Genomic DNA, 15,362 nt, shown 5'->3' on the forward strand with positions numbered 1-15,362 from the left:
ATCAAAAACCTTTGGGGATCAGTTAAATTGGGGGATAGTCTGTGTCGGTACGTGTGAGAGAGATCCACCTTTCCAAGTTGTTGGGGTTCATCTCATACTTCTGAAGGTTTGAGGGTGCTGCCTGTTCCATACTCCCCCTACTCCTCATCTAGCCTTTTAGGGGTACAAACAATAGTAATTGGGGCCTAGTGTGGTTGTGTACGTGTGATATACATACACTTTTTTTGGATCATATTTTCTATTCCGCTATTTAATCAAAAACCTTTGGGGATCAGTTAAATTGGGGGATAGTCTGTGTTGGTACGTGTGAGAGAGATCCACCTTTCCAAGTTGTTGGGGTTCATCTCATACTTCTGAAGGTTTGAGGGTGCTGCCTGTTCCATACTCCCCCTACTCCTCATCTAGCCTTTTAGGGGTACAAACAATAGTAATTGGGGCCCAGTGTGGTTGTGTACGTGTGATATACATACACTTTTTTGGGATCATATTTTCTATTCCGCTATTTAATCAAAAACCTTTGGGGATCAGTTAAATTGGGGGATAGTCTGTGTCGGTACGTGTGAGAGAGATCCACCTTTCCAAGTTGTTGGGGTTCATCTCATACTTCTGAAGGTTTGAGGGTGCTGCCTGTTCCATACCCCCCCTACTCCTCATCTAGCCTTTTAGGGGTACAAACAATAGTAATTGGGGCCTAGTGTGGTTGTGTACGTGCGAGATACATACACTTTTTTTGATCATATTTCCTATTCCGCTATTCAATAAAAACCTTTGAGGATCAATTGAATTGCGGGATAGTCTGTGTCGGTACGTGTGAGAGAGATCCACCTTTCCAAGTTGTTGGGGTTCATCTCATACTTCTGAAGGTTTGAGGGTGCTGCCTGTTCCATACCCCCCCTACTCCTCATCTAGCCTTTTAGGGGTACAAACAATAGTAATTGGGGCCTAGTGTGGTTGTGTACGTGCGAGATACATACACTTTTTTTGATCATATTTCCTATTCCGCTATTCAATAAAAACCTTTGAGGATCAATTGAATTGCGGGATAGTCTGTGTCGGTACGTGTGAGAGAGATCCACCTTTCCAAGTTGTTGGGGTTCATCTCATACTTCTGAAGGTTTGAGGGTGCTGCCTGTTCCATACTCCCCCTACTCCTCATCTAGCCTTTTAGGGGTACAAACAATAGTAATTGGGGCCCAGTGTGGTTGTGTACGTGTGATATACATACACTTTTTTTGGATCATATTTTCTATTCCGCTATTTAATTTAACTGGGCCTCCATGCGAGACCTGTGTGCCTTGTTGCGCTGTTTTGAGTACTCCACCAACATGGCCAGTGGCAATGACGCCGTTCTCAGCTTAACTATCCCACTTCCATGCCTCCTTGAAAAAACAATTCGGGCGATGATGGAAGAGGATGTGGCACAGGATGAGGAGGAGGAGGAGGATGAAGAGGTAACATTTCCAAGGCTTTCAGGGCAGTCATTCGCAAGGGGCTCCGAGGGTGGGTTCCTGCACACGCAAACGCCAGGGACGCAATTGTCCAGCAGGGGCACAGTTCTGGAGGATGAGGAGGATGAGGAGGAGGAGGAGCTGGAGGAGGAGATGGAACCATGTTCACAGCAGGGTGGCACCCAGGCCAGCTCATGGCCATCACTGGTGCGTGGCTGGGGGGATACAGAGGACACGGACGATACACCTCCCACAGAGGACAGCCTTTCGTTGCCTCTGGGCAGCCTGGCACACATGAGCGATTACATGCTGCAGTGTCTCCACAACGACCGCCGAGTTGCCCACATTCTAACTTGTGCTGATTACTGGGTGGCCACGCTGCTGGATCCCCGTTACAAGGACAACGTACCGTCCTTAATTCACTCACTGGAGCGCGATCGCAAGATGCGCGAGTACAAGCGCACGCTGGTAGACGCCATGCTGCTGGCATTCCCATCTGACAGCGGGGCCACAGTGGAAGCACAAGGCAGAGGAGGAGGAGGAGGAGGTCGCCAACGCAACCAGGGCACCGCCAGCACCTCAGAAGGCAGGGTTAGCATGGCCGAAATGTGGAAAAGCTTTGTCAGCACGCCACAACAAACAGCAGCACCAGCAGCTCAGATGGAACGTCTTAGCAGGAGGCAGCATTTTACCAACATGGTGGAGCAGTATGTGTGCACACGCCTACATGTAGTGAATGACGGGTCTGCCCCCTTCAACTTCTGGGTCTCCAAATTGGGCACATGGCTTGAGCTTGCCCTTTACGCCTTGGAGGTGCTGGCGTGCCCTGCAGCCAGTGTATTATCTGAACGGGTATTTAGCACGGCTGGGGGCGTTATAACAGACAAGCGCAGCCGCCTGTCCAGAGACAATGTGGACAAGCTCACGTTCATTAAAATGAACCAGGCATGGATCCCACGGGACTTTTCCGTACCTTATGCAGAATAGCAATGGATACCGACCTTACCCACCCATTGTTCCATTTTTGCTCTTTCTCACTCTTTTGGGGTGTACCCTCATTTAAAATTTTTGAAAAGAAGCAGTGTTGGCTACCTCGTCCTCCTCCTCAGGGCCAGATTAATGTAGGGGCTATTGGAGCTGCAGCTCCAGGCCCCTACCTTTTATATAGGCCCCGGGTTGGCCATATTCACTGTTACCGCTCTTCTGTCACTTGTAAACACAGAAGTCTGGCTTCTATGCTCGCTTCCCCAGGCAGCACCCTCAGAACCTCCCCACACAGCGTGAAGGCCGGACAAGGAGGGACAGTTGGCGATGCATGGATGTGTTTATGGGCTTCAGAGACAGCATCCCATGTTGAATTAGGCATGCATGGCTGCACCCTTCCTCCTCTGGGTGCATGGCAAGGCACGGCCCTTAAGGCCCTTCAAAATCCTCAGCACCAAGCCCATGATGCTGTTAATCCGGCCCTGGTCCTCCTCCACCGCCGCTTCCACCTACACCGCCCATAGGTGTGCGCAGCCTATTGCATTAAGGTGTGCACCCCAAAGTTGAAATACACATGCATGTGTTTGCCAGCAGGGAGAGTAATGTATCGGGGCCATGTACCTGTAGGCAAGGAGAAATAGAGCAGAGCAGGTCCCAGGGAGATCTTTCCCATCTCCTCACTGGCAATGCTATGTGCCCTAGGTGATTAGGGTGTGCCCAGGCACACCCAGCACACCCTGTGTGCACGCCTATGTCACCGCTAGGCTTGTGACGGTATCAGATTTTCATGCTGCGATTAATTGATTAAGGTTTTGCCACGGTATACGGTATTATCACGGTATTCTATTATTAAATTTAAATTATTAAATTTCCACCTCACTTCAATTTCATTGCTGAATTTAGGGGCTTTGGTTCACTTATGCACATTATTATATAGTCAGTCAGTACAGACTCTGTGAACCAGGCCTAAAATAGGTCATCAAGCAGTGTCTGGCCTAACTGGTGATAACTGGTTCTGGCGCTCGGCTCCGATCCGATGGCCTGGTCATTAAGAGGGCAAATCCTTGTGGTCAAGAAGTGGTTAAACCTGAAGGAGGTGTTGTTTATAAATTACTTTACTATTGCTTTAGGCCTGGTTCACATGTATGCGGGTTGGTGGTTCACATTTGCACAGGCATAGCAGCCCATTGATTTGAATGGGCTGCTATGCCCTCATTTTCCGCAGAAAAAAGGTGCATGCAGCATTTTTTTAAAATTCAGTGGCCTTGAAATCCATCCTGCTTTTGCACCATGCGACTAACCTGCAGTTCCTGCTCTGGCAAGCTTTCTGCATTTTTTGTATACGTGGGCACGGCATTTAAAAATAAACAGTTTGCGTGTGCAGCAACGGCAGGTAAGTCGCATGGTGCAAAAGAAGGATGGATTTCATGGCCACTGCATTTTTTTAAATTCTGCATGCACCTTTTTTCAGCTGAAAACGCAGGCATAGCAGCTCAAGCCCATTCACATCAATGGGCTGCTATGCCTGTGCAAATGTGGGCCCCCAACCCGCATACATGTGAACCAGGCCTAAAGCAATAGTAAAGTCATTAATTGGTTAAACCTGCAGGAGGACCGGTGTTTTTATCTATTAATGACTTTACTATTGCTTTAGGCCTGGTTCACATGTATGCGGGTTGGGGGCCCACATTTGCACAGGCATAGCAGCCCATTGATGTGAATGGGCTTGAGCTGCTATGCCTGCGTTTTCAGCTGAAAAAAGGTGCATGCAGAATTTAAAAAAATGCAGTGGCCATGAAATCCATCCTTCTTTTGCACCATGCGACTTACCTGCCGTTGCTGCACACGCAAACTGTTTATTTTTAAATGCCGTGCCCACGTATACAAAAAATGCAGAAAGCTTGCCAGAGCAGGAACTGCAGGTTAGTCGCATGGTGCAAAAGCAGGATGGATTTCAAGGCCACTGAATTTAAAAAAAATGCTGCATGCACCTTTTTTCTGCGGAAAATGAGGGCATAGCAGCCCGTTCAAATCAATGGGCTGCTATGCCTGTGCAAATGTGGGCCGCCAACCCGCATACATGTGAACCGCCAACCCGCATACATGTGAACCACCAACCCGCATACATGTGAACCAGGCCTAAAGCAATAGTAAAGTCATTAATAGATAAAAACACCGGTCCTCCTGCAGGTTTAACCACTTCTGGATCGCAAGGATTTGCCCCTTTAAAGACCAGGCCATCGGATCAGAGCGCCAGGACCAGTCATCACCAGGTAGGCCAGACACTGCTTGATGGCTATATAATAATGTAATGTGGGCTGCTAGGCGTGTGTGTGTGTATATATATATTTATTAGAGCTGCACGATTCTGGCCAAAATGAGAATCACGATTTTTTAGCTTGGAATAAAGATCACGATTCTCTCACGATTCTCTGTGTAACAAAAAAAAAAAAAATTGGGATAACTTTACTGTTACGTTTTTTTTTTTTTTTTTATTCATTAAAGTCTAATCATTGCGTTTGAAAGACTGCTGCGCAAATACAGTGTGACATAAAATATTACAACAATCGCCATTTTATTCTGTAGGGTCTCTGCTAAAAAAATATATAAAATGTTTGGGGGTTCTAAGTACTTTTCTAGCAAAAAAAAAACTGATTTTAACTTGCAAACAGCAAGTGTCAGAAAAAGATCCAGTCTTTAAGAGGTTAAACTTCCTTTCTCCCTGGCAGAGGGAAGGAAAAGATACAAATGTAATCATTTTTGTTTATAGTTAGGAGACTTAATGCTGAAAGGTGTTAGCTGAGTGAGTGAATGAGTCATCCAGCTCACTGAAATGTATCAATTCACAAGTCAGGCAGACTTGACAGAGAAACTCGGTATTTTAAAAATGCCACAATAACAATACCGTGGCTATGCAATACCGCGATATATCGAATTACCGAAAACCGGCATATGTCTAGTCACCGCCACATCCACCACCACCTCAACCTCCCTCCTACTCCATATGGGCCTCGTCCTTCAGAGATGAAGAAGAACATTGTTTTATTTTTCTGTTTTTTTTTGTTGTTTTAAGTTATTTCCCTATCCACATTTGTTTGCAGAGCACTTGCCATGCTCTTAATTACGTTTTGCTGCCATTTGCAGCACTCTAGCCCTTTCCTTTGGTGTTTTAGAGCCATTTTAGTGCCTTAAAGTTCGGGTCCCCATTGACTTCAATGGGGTTCGGTGTCCGGGAAAAGTTCGGTAAAAGTCCGGGACACGGACCCGGACTTTTTTTTAAAGTTCGGCCGAACCCGTCGAACACGGACATCTAGGTGTTCGCTCAACCCTACTAAATATCTCTCTTTCCAATGAAGAGCTTTGTTTAGCCCAATTCGCATTACCATTTTCATGGTCTCCACACCACTTCCCTTACCTTGGCATTAGGCTTACAGCCAACGTCTCTGGCCTATTCCAACTACACCCCCTTACTGAAAAAAGCCACTGATTAATTAACACATTGGGCATCACTCCCACTCTTCTGGATAGGAAAGAGTAATGCCATTAAAATGACAATCCTACCCAAATTTCTTTACTTATTCCCAATCTCAGTTCCGGCCCACTTCCTATGCATTCTGCAACATAGAACTATTTAATTTACATGGGGCCATATTAGATCACGAATCCCCAGATCCATCTTATACTGTATCTTCCCAAAATTAGTGGCGGATTAGGTTTTCCAAATTTCGCCTCCTATTATAATGCAGCACAGATAGCGCCAGTGACCAAGTATCATGCCATCAAAGAAATCCCTCTATGGGTCGCGATAGAATCATCCGAAATTGACCCTCTCTCCGTCTCCAATCTCCTTTGGATACACCCCAAATCACACCCACCTATACTTAACCCTATTATCAAACATACCCTTTAATTATGGGATAGAGCAAAAATGACATATGGACTTCCGTCCCCACACAACCCCCTTCTCTCCTTTCTCAAAAACCCATTATTTTACCCTGCCTGGGAATCCCCAGCATCCTTTCCCAACTGGTCCACCTCGGGTCTTATCTGACTACACAACATGGTTTCATCCTCCGACTTCTTACCATTTCCAGACTTAAGTTAATCCTTTAATCTACCCAACTTTGTTATTTCATTACCTGCAAATTAAAAACTTTTACTCGCCATACACATCTAGAGATGTCCCATTGAGCCAGCTCTCTCCCTTTGAATGCATTTGTTTGAAAGACCCTCACGCCAGGGGTCTAATCTCAACCCTCTATGCTCACTTACTCACAAAACCTGAGCCTGGGCCTCCAGTATATGTAGCGAGATGGGAATATGACTTAGGTCGCACTCTGTACAGAGCCGAATGGTCGGACATCGGGGCTAACACTAAATCCTCCTCCTCCAACACTGTTGCAGTGGAAGCCTCAAAGTACTCACACATTGGTATCTGGTCCCCTCCAGGATTGCTAAATGTGCACCTAGCCAATCGACACTCTGCTTTTGCGGTTGCTTGGAGATAGGCACTCATTTCCATATTTGGTGGCAATGTTTGATTGTTTCCACATTTTGGAAAGAGATTTTTAAGCTAGCATCTAAGATGTTTGACATTCAATTATCACCTGACCCGGCAACAGCACTTTTGAACTTGAAGCCGGATTCTCTCACAGTTCAAACTTCTTATCAAGCTCTTCACAGCTGCAAAGAAGACAATAGCAAAAGCATGGAAATCTCCACCCCTGAATATTCTCGAAACCAAGCAATGCATGAATCACAATGAAACCTTAAATAAATGCAAATCCTTATGGAGGCCGTTGATCACTCAAGCACTTCCTCCAGGTTTTAATGAATCAGTGCTACTCTCCTGGTAATGCCCCTGCTCCAGTTATACTCCCCAAATCATCTCAGTGCTTTCTCTATCCTCGGGACCACCACTACTCTTCTTCGCTTTTCTCCTCTAGCCCCCATTCACTCTTTGACTGACTTTCCTCTCTTTCGTCCCCTCCTTTACCTTCCCTCCCCCCCTTTTTTATGTTATTTTATCTATATTCAATATACTGTTGCTAAAATGCCCTATATTACAAAGGTAATTGCGCCAGATTTGCCACATATTTTGACAACTTTTTACAGTTAAAATTTGTTTGAGCAATTTTCTTGACCCTCTCTTGCGGGAAGCGTTCAACCTGTGCATTAAACAGTTACCATAGATGGTTAGATTAAAAGTTGGAAAGTCTTGATGCCTGTCTCTCTCCCTGTCATAGATTGAACCCATTAGAGTGATCTGGAGGAGACCATGGCCTTGAACTCCTCACCTTCCAATCCCGCAGGGGCTTCACTTCTCTGTATTATTACACATTTTGCATTTGTTTACATCTACTTCTAATAAATAAGATATTTCTTACAAACAGCATGGGCATACTTGAAATTACACCTCAAACACCATCTGATATTCCTCTCAAGAATGGGGATACCACATATGTGAGACTTATATGCAGCCTAGCCATATAAAGAGACCCAAAATCCAAGAAGCACCTTTAGGCTTTCAAGGGGCATACATTAGGCATTTAAGCAGGCATCAAATTTCTTGACTACCTATCACCTATGTATGAAGACCTTGGAATGCCAGTACAGTAGTAACACCCACGAAATGACCACGTTTTACAAAACCGACACCCCCAAGGTATTTGTCTGGTATAGTGAGTCTTTTAAAGATTCAATTTGCTACAAGTTTTTGTAAACATTTTTGGACAGAAAAAGTGTAAATAAGATATTTCTAACACGGCATTACACCTCCAAAACACATTCTGATACTCTTCTTGAGTTAGGGGATATCATATACTTTATGCAAGATGTTTTGTGGCCTAGCTTTATACTGTAGTGGAACACAAAATCAAAAGAGCTCCTTTAGGCTTTCAAGGGACATAAATTACACCTCTAATTTCCTGACTACCTAGGTATCACAAAAATCAAGCAACAATATTGTCAAGGTGCTATTTATAATATGAATGAGCAGGTGCTGAAAAGGAGTCCGAAGAATAAAGATAAGCAAGTGCTGAAGAAAAGACCTGGCATAGTTGCCAATACTTAATATGGTTGTGCTCTTTTGCATAGAAATGTGCGCATTCACTCAAACGTTCACACTGGAACACGTTCACGCACACATGCTGCCAGAACTGGCGCCAAATGCCCTATATAAGGTCAGTGGCTACACTCAGACTTTGCTGGATGATCTTCAGCTACCAGTACTTCTTGCTCCTGTGTTTCTTGTATTCTCAGATTACCCATTACCAACCCAGCTTGCCTTTGGACTTCTCTGTTGCTTTATCCCTGGTTTAGACCCTAGCTTGCTCTAAGGACTTGTTCCTAACTACCCTTCTGCTTAGTCCCTGGCTTGCCTTCCTGTGTATGACTTTGGCTCTCATTATGGCTTTGCCTCTTCAGTTCTGTCCTGCCAGCCCATTCCTGCTTCTTCTTCCTCAGGTGCCACCTTGCCTGTGGTCGCTGCCCTGCTTCAGCTACACACCTAGTGCTTCGGAGGTTCTGCCTTCTGCCCTGACAGACCAGCTGACAGCTATCCAGTTCCTCTGTGCTGCAAATCACTTAAATGGCACCCGTGCTTCTTTGAGTCAAGCACTCCCTGTTCCCACCTTCAGGGGTGCTTGGCACTTAACTGCAAGGGAAGCCTTCCCGTCAAGTTGGCCTCAGACCAGGTATGTGACAAATATATAAAAAACAGTATACTGTAATGTTTGCCTCTGTATGAGTTACATAGTTACATAGTTTGTGAGATTGAAATAAGACATCAGTCCATCCAGTTCAACCTATGATGTGTTTGTGTTTGCTGTTAACCATACATTGTATACCCCTGTACGTTGTGGTCTTTAAGGTGCCCATCTAATAGTTTTTTGAAACTATTGATGCTCCCTGCTGACACAACTGCTTGTGGAAGAGAATTCCACATCCTTACTGCTCTGACAGTGAAGAACCCCTTGCGTATTTTAAGGTTAAACCGTTTTTCCTCTAGTTTTAGTGAGTGGCCACGTGTCTTATTGTATTCCCGTTCTCTGAAAAGTTTGTTCCTTATGCTAGGGTCGCCAGTACAGTATTTGTACATTGATATCATATCCCCCCTCAATCGTCTCTTCTCCAGAGAGAATAAGTTCAGTGCTTGTTGTCTTTCCTCATAGCCGATGCCCTCCATTCCCCTAATTATCTTTGTTGCCCTTCTCTGGACTCTCTCCAGTTCCAGCACATCCTTCCTGAGGACCGGTGTCCAGAACTGGAAAGCATACTCCAGATATGGCCGGACCAAAGTCTTGTAGAGTGGGAGAATAATCTCTTTATTTCTGGAGTGAATCCCCTTTTTTATACACGCTAGTATTCTGTTGGCTTTGCTTGCAGCGGCTTGGCATTCCATGCCACTGTCAAGTCTGTTGTCTACCAGTACCCCCAGGTCTTTTTTCCATCCTAGACTCACCCAGAGGTTTCCACCCCAGTGAGTAGCTTGCTTTCATGTTTCTGACGTCCAAGTGCATTACTTTACATTTTTCAACATTAAACCTCATTTGCCATGTAGTTGCCCACCCCATTATTATGTTCAGATCCGCTTGTAAGGTTTCCACATCCTGCATAGAAGATATTGGCATGCTTAGTTTAGTATCATCTGCAAATACTGAGATTGTACTCGATATTAAACAGGATTGGCCCCAGGACATATTCAGGGAATATAACTTAGTGTACCATCCCCTATAGCAGTCCCAATTCCTATAAGCCAAGCAAGCCTAGCCTACTGGAAAGTGGTTGTGCACATAAATGTTAAGTTCACTGGCCAGGAAGTACATGAGGCTGAACAAATGGTGAACAAAAGAGTCCCTGTTGTTCCAGGAGTGCAGTTGTCCTCAGGTGATGGCTGGGACTGGTGTCTTGAAGGAACATAATCCATGGGATGTGCAGATGGGTCAGTTCAGATGACAGGCAGAGATGTAGTCAATAAACAGGCAATGAATTGTTCCAGGCAGCAGGCAGAAATGTAATTGATTAAAACACTAGGCAGAGGCAACACTCAACTGGTGTAGCGGCCTGTACTGACTCTGGTGGCACTGTAGTTATGTGGCAGCCATTAGGGACACTGTTGATGGTTGTACTGGCTCTGGTGACACTGGCACAGTTATGGCTGTCGATCAGGAACGTTGTTGCTGGCTGTCTGGTCTGGTGATACTGTCACAGGCATGGTAGCAATCAGGAAGATTGTTGCTGGTTTTACTAGTCTGGCAACATTGTTGCTGGCTGCACTGGACTAGCACTGGTGTGGCGGCAATCAGGAACACTGTTGCTGACTTATACTGGTCTGGCAACAATGTGACTGTTTTGGCTAGTGATCAGAAATACTGTTGGTGGCGTACACTGGTCTAGTGACTGGGGGACTCGTGTGGATGAAATCAGGTACACTGTTGCTGGCTGCACTGGTCTGGTAACACGTGGACTTGTGTGGTGGCAATCAGGAACACTGGCTTTTACTGGTTAACAGTGGTCTGGTGACACTGTACTGGTGAGGCAACAATCAGGAACACTGGTTTCTGGCTAAACCTGGTCTGCTGACTAGCCATAGTGATCACATGGTACAGGGCCAGTTACATTGGTCCTGTATTCCGCACTATGATCGGCAGTGTCTGATAGACAGTGTCTGGTGATCACAGAGCACACCACTGCATGCGCTGGAGGGTGTGCACAATTGGGGAAAGTGAGAGTGGCTCCTTTGCAGTTTGGGCCCTAGGCAAATTGGCCACTAGCACCCCATTTTCAAGACAACAAGCTCAGGCCTAATTGTATGGATCAAAGGCTGCTTTGTGAAAGGCATACATAGCCTGCCTCTAGATGGTGCGGCCCAACCCCTGCTTTGTCCTGCAGAATCTGGTACCCCCTTTCTACCACTTTGTGTAGAACCTTTACTTCTCACTTTAGGTCTGCCTGACATTTTTAATATAGGGGAATGGCAAGATTTAATTAAGCTATGGAAAATGGGGGGAAAAAAGGTATGTAGTGACATATTGCAAACAAGTGTGCGCTGTCCCTCAAAAATAAAAAAAAAAGGCCCTAGAAAAAAATACACACACACACACACACACACACACACACACACACACACACAGAAAAAACCCTAAAAAACAAAACCCCAACCCAATGTTTTAAACCAGTAGAAAAAAGTATGCATAAACATAAAAAAAAAATAATAATAATAATAAAAAAAGAAAATTGCAAATTAAAACAGTTACACATCCAAAACATGTGATACCAGAATACGGTGTTGCTGACACTTCCTGAAAATTATACTTTTCCATAATACCACAATATAACCTAAAGCTTGTAATGTATTGGTATTTTTTTCGTATCACTCTTGACCTAATTGTCCTCCATGGCATTTCCCAGCTACCCAGACCTTTTTATCATGATAGCTTGCCTATTAGCCTTGAAAATGGCAAACATATTGTATCAAGATTTTGCCACCTGTAGACTTTAATGGGTATCACAAATTTCAAATAGGATTTGATTAAACCCCCTGAATTTTGCTCATTCCTTTTTATATCATGCCCAAGAGCATATGCTAATGGTTTGGCATCTCTGCCACAGACACATTTATGACAGCTACACAATAGTACATACTAATGTACCATCCTCTAAGCCACTGATACATTCATGATAGATATACATAAGGACATCCTAATGTAACAGCATCTCTGCCAAAGGCATCTTCATGACAGCTGCATAAAAGTGCATATTAATGTACTAACCATACCAGGCACCACGTAACTGCCAAAAATACAATTTGTCAGGTTTTATGAATACTTATGTTAAATTATTCCCTATTGGTGATGCTGCTGTTTAAATTAGGATTATTTTAGATTGACGTTGGCAACTGATTTGTTTTACTTGCCTGTTTAAGCTATCTATTTTCCTCAGATCTGATTGGCTGGCATGGAAACTGCTCAAAAACTATGGGGTAATCTATTATGATGCCATTATACATGCCATGTTTTTGTGGCAGAGGGGGCAGTGATAGCAGTATAGCCATTAAAATTAATCAACTAAAATAAATAATTAAATCACACACCACATCATAGTACATTATTCAGTACCAGTAAGTATCAGTTATAGTACTTTCGATTCTGGGAAAAAATAAGATTTAACATCAGCATTCAAGGTAATAAATATGACTTTGAATGCAATGTATTAGAGAAAAAGGACATGCAAATTTGCCTTCACATCATTCAAAACTTTAATAGTCAGCCTCTACATTTTGCGAATCATAAAAAGCGTTCTTGCTAATATACTGGTTTATATTCTTGCATTGAAATTGGCACATCAGAGAAAAGTTTCTATTTCCACAAGTATTTAATTCCTAAGAGAACATCTTGCCAATTAAATATACTGTGCTAATCGTATTACACAAAATATCTACTCTCTCCACAAAGAACTTGTTAACAGTAATTAAATTTTAAGACATTCAATGATGAAAACTGAGCACATGAATACATTGGAAGTCTAATTACAAAAACGAAAGATTTCTTATTGAAATGATGCTCCAAAAATAAGAACAATGTTTTACATCAGCACAATAAAAGTCAAAATAAAACAAAATCAGATACTGTAATAAAAAACCTGTGTTGAAAAGCATATACAGACATTATATAATCTGTGATTGTTTTTTTCTATATAATAGAAACTTGCATTGATCCACATTTTCTTCATTAGATTAGACCTTGCATATGATGCCTAGGTTGTAAAAAAAAATTATATTTACCAACCATTTTGCTGTTTCTAGGCGTGGTTTGGCTATCTTGGCAATTGGCTAGAATGCTTTACTTTTAATTGGATTACCTGTGGTTTTTTTTTGCTTTTTTCAATTGCTGTCTATGTCCCGGTTAGGGAGACTCACCCTCTTATTGTCTTATTGAGTTGTCTTATTAGTATTAGTGAGGGAAAATCTTCCAATGAGAACACTAACCTTGGTGATGCTGGTGACAACCACACATTTTTCTAACTTTGGAGGAATTTACTGTCACTTTCTGTAGGTGCAATAGAACATAAAGTGATGGGAAATCTATCTAATTAGATATACATGGCAAAAAAAAAACAACTTGAAAGGCGTTAAAACCCTCCCTTACTTTATCCAAAATGAAATAAAAAATGTTTTGCCTTCCAGTTTCAGTTGTCTTTCAGTACCTTCCAGTTTTACCTAAAGCACTTCAACCCCTGGCAAATTCTGACAGAATCTAAAAATAACATCTAAATGTTTTTGCTAGAAAATTACTGTAGTTAGAACCCTCAAACATTATAGATTTTTTTAAGCAGAGGCCCTAGAGAATAAAATGGTGGGTGTTGCAATGTTTTATGTCATGCAGTGTTTGCACCGTGGTTTTTCAAATGCAATTTTTTTGGAAAAAATACAATTTAATTAATTTGAGTGCACACAAACACAAAATAATACCACTTTTTTTGTAAAATATAAAAAATGATGTTATGCCAAGCAAAAAAGAACATACACGTCATACTTTAAAATTGCTCAAGCACATGGAACGTAAGATTTACTCCCCTTTCTGACCAGGCCATTTTTTGTGATACGGCACTGCGTTACTGTAACTGACAACTGCGCAGTCGTGCGACGCTGTACCCAAATAAAATTGATGTTCTCTTTTTCCCACAAATAGAGTATCTTTTGGTGGCATTTAATCACATCTGTGGTTTTTATTCTTTTACGCTATAAACAAAAAAGGCCGACAATTTTGAAAAAAAAAACAAAAAAAAAACAAGCAATATTTCTTACATTCTGCTATAAAACACATCCAATAATAAAAATTGAAAAAATCTAATTTCTTGATCAATTTATGCCCATATGTATTCTGCTACATTTTGTTGGCAACAAAAATCCTAACAAGCATATATTGATTGGTTTGGTCAAAAGTTATAGCATCTACAAACTATGGGATAGATTGATGGAATTTTATTTTTTTTACCTTGTTTTTTTAGGCAGATCGCCATTCTCCCTGTCTTTAGAACGATCGGCAATGATGTCTGCTAATTGGCTTCCGCTGTGTAAAATCACAGCGGGAGCAGGGCGCTTTTGGCGCTCATGCAGGTCCCAGACCCGGAAATGTAGGATCACATACAGGTACGTGATCCTGCCCAGAGGAGCCATATATTTACTGTACTGTATATGGTCAGCAAGCGGTAAGATATCAATAGGTGATGTTTTAAAAGCCTTTACAAGTTTACCATTTTAGCTATACACAGAAGGTCTGGTGCTAAGGGATACCCCCCATGTGTGGTGGTATCACTGTTTGTGAGCATATGTGTGCGGGACAGAAGCATGCATTTGCTTTTGTGCAGAACTACAGGGAACAGAGGTACTTTATTTATTTTTTTAATCTATTTTTTCATTTATTACATTTATTTTTATATTTTTATATTTTTACACTGTCTCTTTCATTTTTTTTGTGCAAAAAAGAAAAAAATCTAAATCTAGATGGGACTGGTACCAAAAAGGAACAATTGCACAATGTATATGTATAAAAAGTTGTATTTTATTACAAACATTTATAAAATAACAATAGATAAAAACAGAGTTTACAGTATCCTATGCCATTGACCACATAACTATACCAACCAAAAAAGCGCAATGGTGAAACACCATCAGTATACTTTGCAGGCGTGATATGAGAGGTCGATGCGTTTCACTCATAGCTTCATCAGGACCTTGTTATCTTGGCTGCAAATCTAACAAATGAAAGGTCTGGCCAAGAAAAAGTCAAAGTAAGCAGCCTGTATTATGTAGAATAGTAGTGTATTTATATTATTTTAATCACAATCCGTGTGGATTTACGCACCCCTTTAGGCAATGAAGTCCGAGACCATTGTGTTAGGTTAAAATAGGATATAAGGAGGGTGTCA

General features: G+C 42.5%; 1 protein-coding gene across 1 annotated transcript in view; it reads right to left on the bottom strand.

The window, feature by feature from the left end:
- GPC6 (glypican 6) overlaps positions 1–15,362 on the bottom strand; it is a 1,143,233-nt gene that overhangs the window by 549,097 nt on the left and 578,774 nt on the right. The gene's annotated exons all lie outside the window — the stretch shown is intronic.

This window comes from Pelophylax lessonae, assembly GCF_965119305.1.
Source record: "Pelophylax lessonae genome assembly, chromosome: 2".
Classification (NCBI taxonomy): Eukaryota; Metazoa; Chordata; class Amphibia; order Anura; family Ranidae; genus Pelophylax; species Pelophylax lessonae.